Source organism: Xyrauchen texanus, chromosome 41 (assembly GCF_025860055.1).
Source record: "Xyrauchen texanus isolate HMW12.3.18 chromosome 41, RBS_HiC_50CHRs, whole genome shotgun sequence".
Taxonomy (NCBI): Eukaryota; Metazoa; Chordata; class Actinopteri; order Cypriniformes; family Catostomidae; genus Xyrauchen; species Xyrauchen texanus.
The window spans coordinates 3,341,309-3,351,308 of NC_068316.1; the positions used below are offsets into that span (position 1 = coordinate 3,341,309).

At 47.3% G+C, this 10,000-nt stretch overlaps 1 long non-coding RNA gene across 1 annotated transcript in view; it reads left to right on the top strand.

Moving 5' to 3' along the window:
- The window catches only part of LOC127634241 (uncharacterized), a 21,873-nt gene that overhangs the window by 10,512 nt on the left and 1,361 nt on the right, over positions 1-10,000 (top strand). Inside the window, exon 2 of the long non-coding RNA XR_007969335.1 lies at positions 9,866-9,953. This is a non-coding gene — a long non-coding RNA (uncharacterized LOC127634241). The remainder of the gene's footprint in view (positions 1-9,865; positions 9,954-10,000) is intronic.

The window sequence follows — 10,000 nt, forward strand, 5'->3', positions numbered from 1 at the left end:
TTTTTGGTCTTGGGTCTAGGGCAAGTCACTAGTCGCCCGTGGTCTTGTCAATTTGGGGTCGCACCTGGCCATGACCCAAGTGGAACCCCAGATACCAGTACCTCCACCGCCCAACCGCGCACTTTTTCGGGTTTGCCGTGAGCCCGCCCGTCTCAGCGATCTCAGGGCGGCCCTCAGATGTTGCAAGTGCCGCTGCCAATCATTGCTATAAATGATGATATCATCTAGATATGCATGGCGTAAGCAGTATCGCGGTCTGAGGATCCTATCCATGAAGCTGAAGCGTGGCTGGTGCCCGAACAAACCGAAAGAAGCGTCCGCAGTTGGTGTAATCCGAGCGGCGTGGTGAAGGCCGTTTTTCGCGGGATATTGGTGTCAAGGGGATCTGCCAATAACCCGCCGTTAGATCCAAGGTCGAATAAAACCGAGCAGAACCTAACCGATCGAGCAGTTCATCAACCGCGGGGCATTGGAGTGCGCGTCAAATTTAGACACGCATTGACTTTTCTATAATCCACACAGAAGCGGACAGACCCGTCGCTCTTGGGAACAAGGGCGACCGGACTGGACCAATCAGCTGTGAGATTCTTCTATTACTCCCATGTCAGCATCGGCGTCCAATTCTTCGAACTATTTTTTTTATGTTCGGGCAAGCGATAAGAGCGACAGCGTACCACTACGCCCGGTTAGGTCTCGATGTGGTGTTGTATGAGGTCTATGCGGCCCGGTAGAGGAGAGAACACGTCCGCAAACTCCTTTTGCAGTTCGGAAACCTCTGCGAGTTGGCGTGGTGAGAGGTGGTCTCCACACAGAACCGGGGTGTTAGGATCGCAGGCTTTGTTTACCTCGGTCCGAGCTCCGCCTTCTCCGGAACTACCGTTGCCAGCGTCACAGAGGCCGCCTCTTCCCTCCACAATTTCAGGAGGTTGAGGTGATATATTTGGCAGCGCCCCTCTATCGATGCGTTTGACTTCATAATCGAGGTCCCCTACTCGTCAGTGTGACCTCAAGCGGTCCTTGCCACTTGGCGAGTAATTTTGAGCTTGATGTTGGGAGTAATACAAGCACTTTATCTCCGGTGCAAATTCCGTAGCTGAGCACCCCTGTCATACAGCCGGCGTTGGCGTTCTTGAGCCTGGAGCAAATTCTCCTGTGTTAATTGCCCCAGCGTGTGGAGTTTTGCTCGAAGATCAAGAGCGTATTGAATTTCATTTTGGCACTAGATGGTCCCTCCTCCCAAGTTTCACGGATGGCGTCGAGGACCCAGCGTGGGCGTCGTCCGTACAGTAGCTCAAATGGGGAAAACCCTGTGGAGGCTTGCGGAACCTCTCGTACTCACGAACAACAGGGGGTCCAGCCACTTATCCCAATTCCTAAGCGTCTTAGTGCGCGAATTTCACGAATCATATTTTTGAGTGTTTTATTAAATGCGTTCCACCAGTCCATCCGTCTGAGGGTGGTACACGCTAGTCTTGAATCGATTTAATGCCCAATAATTCGTAAAGTTAGCGAAGTGTTCAGTGACATAAAAGTAGTGCCTTGGTGGGTGAGGATTTCGCTCGGAACCCCACCGGGAGATTATCTTGAAGAGTGCCCCTGCAACACTGCGTGCTGAGATGTTGCTCAGAGGCACTGCTTCCGGATACGGCGTTGCGTAATCCACCAGGACTAACACAAAGCGATGTCGGCGTGGCGTCCGTTCTAATGGCCCGGCGAGGTCCATTCCAATTCTCTCGAAGGAACCTCGATCAATGGAAGAGCGCAAAAGCGCTTTTGGGGTGGCGGTGGGTTTACCAGCTGACATTCGCGACGCGCCGCACACCACCTCGCGGGCGTCGCCGCCAATGCCCGGCCAATAGAAGCGGGCTATTAGGCGGAAAAGTGTTTTCCGTTCCCCAGGTGACCGGCCATAGGATTATAGTGAGCCGCCTGGAAAACCATTTCCGGCGGCTCCGTGGGATCAACAATTGTGTCACCTCCTCCTTTGTTTGGCGTCCTCGTCACTCTATACAACCGATCTTTAATAACTGAGAAATATGGATATGAAGCGGCGACACCGGCGGAGTTGTTGACCATCGATTACTCTCACTTGGTCAAAGCGTGCTTAAGGGTTTCATCCGCGACTGCTCCAAGGAAAATCCCCTCAAGGAACTCCCTGAGAGGAGGGTGTCCCCTCGCCCCTTCCCTCGTCACCTGGAGCAGCCGAGGGCGGCCCGGCTCCGCCTCCCCGCCAAAGCATCGCACATCACACATCTCTTTACTTTCATGCAGGACCCATCCGCACAGACTCCCTCTAATACATTTCTAAAATTTGGCCAATCAGTACCCAAGATTAGCGGATGGGTGAGGCGGGAACTAACCGCTGCCTCCACACTATGCTTTTCTCCCGAATTTAATTGCCAGAGTCACCATGGGATACTTGTGAATATCCCCATGCACACACCTCACCCTCACCCGTTTAGCTGTGCCCAAAGCCCGGGTTGAACCAAGCGTTGGTGGATGGTGGTCTGATTACAGCCGGTATCCATCAAAGCTTGGTATGTACCCCCTGGATCCTTACGGGATCGGTGCGCTCCAACCCGACCGGGGGCAGCCTGCGGGACATCGGAGACCCGCACCACCGTCCCCACCTCCATCAGCGGACACTGATCCGGAAGTGGTCGGGTCCCCGCACCTCCAGCAGACCGGCCCAGGCGCCACGGCCGCACCCGTGCTGGCGAGCGCCACCACCTGAGGAGGAGGCGACTGAAAGGCGGGGGAAGGGTTGGGCGGGTTCTCCCACGACCGGGAAGCTGGTGGACTGTATCCTCCACGCCTGCGAGGGGCAGGAGCAGGTCCTGGGGAGAGAGCAGGCGAGAGGGAACAGGGGGAAACAGGGGAAGACACAGGGGAAGGGGAGAGAGAGAGAGGGGAGGGCTCATCTGCCCTCGGGATCGCCGCCAGGTGGTCCTCCATGAGCTGCACAGCTGCCTCCAGCGGCGCCGGGCGGTGGCACTGGACCCATTCCGCCCGTTCTCCTGGGCAGTCTTTGCGTAAATTGCTCCAGTACCACCTGATCGATAACTCCCTCGGCGTCGCGGTCCCCGCGAGCAGCCACCGCCGACAAGCGTCCGGAGCCGTTGAACAAGCGCCAAGCGGGCGGTCGGATTTTCCAGCTTCATACTCCGGAAGAGCTGGCGATTCTCTTCGGGCTCCGACCAACCCGCTGCAGAATGGCCCTCTTCAGGTCAGAATAAGCCAGGAGGCTCGTCGCTGGCAGTTGTTGTGCCGCTGAGCTGTGCTTCCCGGACAGAAGAGAATTAGCCGGGCTGCCCATTGTTCAGGCGGCCAGCCCCAGATTTCAGCCGTCTTCTCAAAGAGGTCGAGGAAGGCCTCAGGATCATCTGCCACCCCCATCTTCTGTAACATGGGCGGGGGCAGCGTAGCGTAGGTGTCGGGGTGCGGCTGGGGCTGGCGCAGCCTCCTGGCTGAGGAGGCTCGGATAGCGAGTCGGTCCTCTGCCTGAGCCCGCATGACCTCGAAGAACCGCCGATCTTGATCCTGCGGAGCTCAAGCAGGGTTTGTTGGTGGCCCTGATGGAGATTAGCGAGGGACTGGAGGATTTCCGCCAGCTGGGAGGACTCTATGGGGCGACTTGGTTCCATTACGTAACCAAAAAAAAAAAATAGTCCGGGTTTCTGCACCACTGTGAAATAGTTCAAGGGCGGGGCGGAAACAAGCGTCAACTTAAGGGGTAAGTTTTTAATTCTTAAGTTTTTATCACACACATCAGACAGTCTTCCTTGGTTCTCTCTCTCCATGCTCCGTCGCTCCTCCCTTTTATGCCGCTCTCCTCACGTTACTGAAATTAGACACAGGTGTTAGTTATCATTTAGCTCAGGTGTGAGCGCCCTTACCGCTTTTCTCTCCCGGACGGGCGCTTGACCACGCCCCCGCTGCCACATAAGCGTATTTAAGAATACCACATAATATGGCCCAACAAACTGACCGATATTACTGCAATAGAAATCACACGTCAATATGCAGCTTTTTTAGCTAGTTGGCATCCACGCACAACTCATCACGCACCCCGACGAGAGCGAGAACCACATTATAGCGACCACGAGGAGGTTACCCCATGTGACTGTATCCTCCCTAGCAACCGGGCCAATTTGGTTGCTAAGGAGACCTGGCTGGAATCACTCAGCACACCCTGGATTCGACCTCGCGATTACAGCGGTGATAGTCAGTCAATACTCGCTGAGATACCCAGACCCCCTAATCAGTTTATCCTTAAACAGTTTATGACCGTATGATCCGATTAGTGGATGGGTGTACATGTAAATGCACTCATTATTTTTGCAATTCCATTTGTTGCCACTAGTGATGCAAACCATATTTTTTGGTTGGTAAACATAACAATAATTCCTATTACAATTATTGCAATATTTTAGAATATTACAGCACGTAGTATATAGATAATAGTAACAATAATAAATATTAATCAAATAAATATGATCAACTCTGTTTGATAAATTGATTTTTTGAGCTGTTAAATGTCTGTGTGTGTGAGTGTGTGAGAGTGTGTGTGTGTGTGTGTGAGAGTGTGTGTGTGTGTGTGCGTGTGTGTGTGTGAGAGTGTGTGTGAGTGTGTGTGTGTGAGTGTGTGTGAGAGTGTGTGTGAGAGTGTGTGTGAGAGTGTGTGTGTGCGTGTGTGTGTGTGAGAGTGTGTGTGAGAGTGTGTGTGAGTGTGTGTGTGTGAGTGTGTGTGAGAGTGTGTGTGTGTGTGTGTGTGAGAGTGTGTGTGTGTGTGTGCGTGTGTGTGTGTGAGAGTGTGTGTGAGAGTGTGTGTGTGAGTGTGTGTGAGAGTGTGTGAGAGAGTGTGTGTGCGTGTGTGTGTGTGTGTGTGTATTTATCATTTTGTGGGGACCAAATGTCCCCATAAGGATAGTAAAACCCGAAATGTTTGACCTTGTGGGGACATTTTGTCGGTCCCCATGAGGAAAACAGCTTATAAATCATACTAAATTATGTTTTTTGAAAATGTAAAAATGCAGAAAGTTTTCAGTGAGGGTTAGGTTTAGGGATAGGGTTAGGTTTAGGGGATAGAATATAAAGTTTGTACAGTATAAAAACCATTATGTCTATGGAAAGTCCCCATAAAACATGGAAACACTACAAGTGTGTGAGTGTGTGTGAGAGTGTGTGAGAGAGTGTGTGTGTGTGTGTGAGTGTGTGTGAGAGTGTGTGTGAGAGTGTGTGTGAGAGTGTGTGTGAGAGTGTGTGTGTGAGTGTGTGTGTGAGAGTGTGTGTGAGAGTGTGTGTGAGAGTGTGAGTGTGTGTGTGAGTGTGTGAGTGTGTGTGTGAGTGTGTGTGTGTGTGTGTGTGAGTGTGTGTGTGAGTGTGTGAGTGTGTGTGTGTGTGTGTGTGCTGGTGATATCTGTACTGTTGCATCAGCTCCGTTCTCGCAGGCTTTGCTGTAATGCTGAGTTTCCGCTTGGCGTCCGGATCCCTGATTCCCTCTTTGTTCCCATCAGTGCACATGGATTTAGCCGGACTCATTCAATGCTTATCCATCAGAGCAAAGCACGGCTTGCACTTTTCAACAGCCACTGAAGTTCTGATCCGGTTACTGTAGTTTCTGACTAAAATCTTACCAAATTTCGAATCTAGACATTTTTAAATATTATTTTCTCACTAATATCATGCAAGATAGAGAAGTTAAAGTTTATCCACTAAGTAAGATGGCTGTTAAAATGAATTTGCTGTAGTGAAATGCTCACAACATTACCAAATTATACCAAATTGAATCACTTTACTATATTTAGCAGATTTAAAGTTCATAAACACCTTTCGCTCTGTTCCTCACACAATCTCACACACCATTGAAACACTTTTATTATAGTGCATGACATGTAAGGTGACACAGTTAACATGTGCATTACATAATCAACAGCATTTACAAGCACGTGCGATCAAACTGAACTGATAAAGCATTGCACTTGTGATGCAAAGGCAGGTACATGTCGGCAAGTAAGCTGAAAGTGTCATAGAAGCATCATAGATGACATGGTTGCTTTAGCACTTGCGTTTTTCATCTCACATTTGCTTTCAGGACACTATCAGTTGGGTTTAGGTTTAGGTTTAGTTTTGGGGTAGGGAGATCGGTTGTGTTGATCTTGATAGAGCATTAACCTTAAAAACCTCATCTGTTTGGGAGAAAATGTAACTCGCTTTTAGCGCCACACTCTGGACATTTCATCTCAGAATTGCCGCTATATGTTTCAGGAAAGACGTAATATCGTTTTGCAAAAATGTTGCCATAGTTACGTCATTTTCATGATATCAGGCTGGGTAAGATGAGTCACAGAATCCTCCATTTCATTACAGTTCAGCCAAAATCTACAACATCTTCAAAACTTACGAACAAATACAGTGACCAACGGTTACCTCTCTCTCTCTCTCTCTCTCTCTCTCTCTCTCTCTATCTATCTGTCTCTCTCTCTCTGTCTCTGTCTCTCTCTCTCTCTCTCTCTGTATATCTCATGGACACACTTAAATGTATCACACCAACACACTGCCAGTCTCTTTAGTTATTCTCCATTCCGTTGTCATGGATACTGCCTCATACACTGCCAGAAATAAAATCTTTAAAAATGTTTTTTATTTTTTATTCAAAACCTTCATTGTGAAATGGAGCTGCCCAGCCAAACCCCACACATGTACAGCACATCCTCTTCATATTCAGTGTTGTTTGAGCTTTATTCATCTTTAACCTTAAAGGGGTAGTTCACTCAAAAATAGCCCAAACATAATGTCGACCTACATAATATAATGTGGGTCCTGTGTGTGCTGCCAAATCAGCATCGACCTGTCAAGGCATGGACTCGACAAGCCCCCTGAAGTTGTTCTGTGGTATCTGGCACCAAGACATTAGCAGCAGATCCTTCAAGTCCTGTAAATTGCGAGGTGAAGCCGCTGAGAATCGGACTTGTTGGTCCAGCACATACAGCAGATGCCTAATCAGATTGAGATCTGGGGAATTTGGAAGCCAGGACAACACCTTGGCACTTCATCATGTTCCTCAAACCATTCCCGAACAATGTGTGCAGTGAGGTATGTTGCATAATCCTGCTGAAAGAGGCCGCTGCCATCAGTTAATACTATGCAATGAAGGGGTGTACCTGGTCTGCAATGATGTTTAGGTAAGTGGCACGTGTCAAATTTAAATCCTCACGAATGGCCCGGACCCAGGTTTTCCCAGCTGAACATTGCCAAGAGCATCACACTCCCTCAACCGGCTTGTCGTCTTCCCACAGTGCATCCTACCATCTTTTCTCCAGGTAAACAGCGCACGCATTACACGGCCGTCCATGTGATGTAAATAAAACGGACTCACCGGACCAGGCTGACCTTCTTCCACTGCTCCAAGGTCCAGTTCCGAAGCTCGTGCCCATTACAGGCAAAGTAATCCATACGACTCCATTGGTTAAACCTATGTCTTCAGTAGCTTGTATAACTACACCAGTTGGTTTCCAGAGGGGTTTTAGACTCTTGTCTAAATGATGCTTAACTGCACCTTATAAATGTGAGTTGAATGCTTTGGGTAGGCTTGGGTAACTCAGCGAGCAAAGATGCTGACTATCACCCCTGGAGTCATGGGGTCGAATCCATGGCATGCTGAGAGACTCCAGCCAGGTCTCCTAAGCAACCAAATTGGCCCGGTTGCTAAGGAGGGTAGAGTCGCATGGGGTAACCTCCTCGTGGTCGCTATAATGTGGTTCTCACTCTCGGTGGGGCACGTGGTGATTTGTGCATGGATGTCGCGGAGAATAGCGTGAAGCCTCCACATGTGCTAGGTCTCCGTGGTAATGCGCCCAACAAGCCACGTGATAAGATGCACGGATTGACGGCTCAGACGTGGAGGCAACTGAGATTCGTCCTCTGCCACCCGGAGGTCTTTGGGTTATTACTCTGGCATGAGTTTAAAAAAGCCGTGATAGGGTTTCAAATACAGATGTTGAGGGAGTGACAGTAAATGTGTCATCGTTCTCTCTTCTGACTGTCATTATTCATCTATTTCTATTTCTTCTTCCTCTTTTGGAAAGTCATGGAAAATAGTAGTGGACTCCTGTTCACTTGCAAGGCTTCTGGTTGGACAGAATGCAACTGTCACGTCCAACACGTCAACATTACAACTGAGAATGTGTGTGTCTGTTCGACCCTGTGTGGGGTTTGATCGTGGGGTGTCAAATGCTTCGGATGATCCCTAGCGGGGGTGACAGTCCCATCAGCAACCCAGTGGAGGTCCGCCATGTGTGTGTGTGTATGTGAGCCATCACATCAGACTGCAGCCAATAACGTACAATAGCTTCAAGATAACAAGTGAGTAACCGATATCCAGAAGGATTAGTGATAGGGAATTAATGCACAAATCTTTAGATGAGGGGATATCAATTAGTTGTGTGAGTTTATGTAATTGGAAAAGTTTGTATAAGGTTGCCAGATCACTTTCAGATCACACGTGTGTGTGTGTGTGTGTGTGTGAGTGGGCAGGTTTAAGTGGTTTATGAGGACTTTTTTAAAAGTTACAAACTAGTAATTACAAGGGTATTATGCTATAAATGTGGTTTATGAGGACATTTCTAGTGTCCCCATAATTCACATTTTTTGTAAATATTTTTTTTTTTTTTTGAAAATGTAAAAATGCTGAATTTTCTTTTGTGAGGGTTAGGGAATGAATCTATAGTTTGTACAGTATAAAAATCATTATGATAGCGGTACCAACATGTGTGTTTGTGGAGCGTGTGTGTGAGAGAGAGCGAGTGTGAGTTAGTGAGTGTGCGAGCGAGCGAGCGTGCGCGCGTGCATGTGTATGTGTGTGTGTGAGTATATGTGTGTGTGTGTGAGTTTGTGTGTGTGAGTGTTTGTGTATGTGTGTGAGTGTGTGTGTTTGTATGTTTGTGTGTGTGTGTATGTGTGTGAGTGCACGTGTGTGTATTTATGTGTGTGTGTTTGTGTGAGTGTGTTTGTGCGAGTGAGTGTTTGTGTACGTGTGTGAGTGTGTGCACGTGTGTGTGTGTTTGTGTGAGTGTGTGTGTGTGAGAGTGTGAGTGTATGTGTTTGTGTGAGTGTGTGTGTGTGTGTGTGTGTGTGTGAGAGTGTGTGAGTGTGTGTGCGTGTGTGTGTGTGTGTGTGAGTGTGTGTGTGTGTGAGAGTGAGAGTGTGTGAGTGTGTGTGCGTGTGTGTGTGTGTGTTTTGGGAATCAGGATTGGCTTATATTGTGTGGAACAGCCATCATTCCTCATGAGGATAGCAGCTTAATAAACATAATAAATATTGTCTTAATAAAAATTTTAAAATACAGAAAGGTTTGTGGAGGGTTGGAGGACAGGAAATATAATTCGCTTTCAGTATTAAAACAATAAAAGTCAATGGAAGTCCGAAGTCTGTTTGTTAAATCAGTCTGATTAAATCATATCTTTACGGGCATATTTCACCCCAAAATCAAAAGAAAATTACATTATATTTTGGAATATATATATATATATCATTGTTTATTTAATTGTTCAATTCAGTTTATTTGTATAGCACTTTTTACAATACATTTTGTTCTAAAACAGCTTTACGTAAAATAAATAAACAAATAAATAGATAAAATTAATCAGTGCAGTTAAAAAATGAGAGAGGGAAAATGCAATTGACATGAAATCATTTTTCAATGCAAGCAAAAAACAAACAAACAAATATATATATATATATTCATTTTTCTATATGCAAAATATAATGTATTTTTGTGTGTATTTATTTAGTTATTTAGATTTGGGGTAAATATGACCTGGACATTCACACTATTGCTCTGAGGTAACAGTTGATCATATTTCAGGTGAAATACACACTCAAGTGTGTGTGTGCAGTGACTGTAAGATTGACAGCTCTGCAAAAACTAACAGAAGAAAAGTTTCCTTCAGCTGGTAAGCACAATTGCATCACTCTCAACATGATTAAACACATTTCTGCC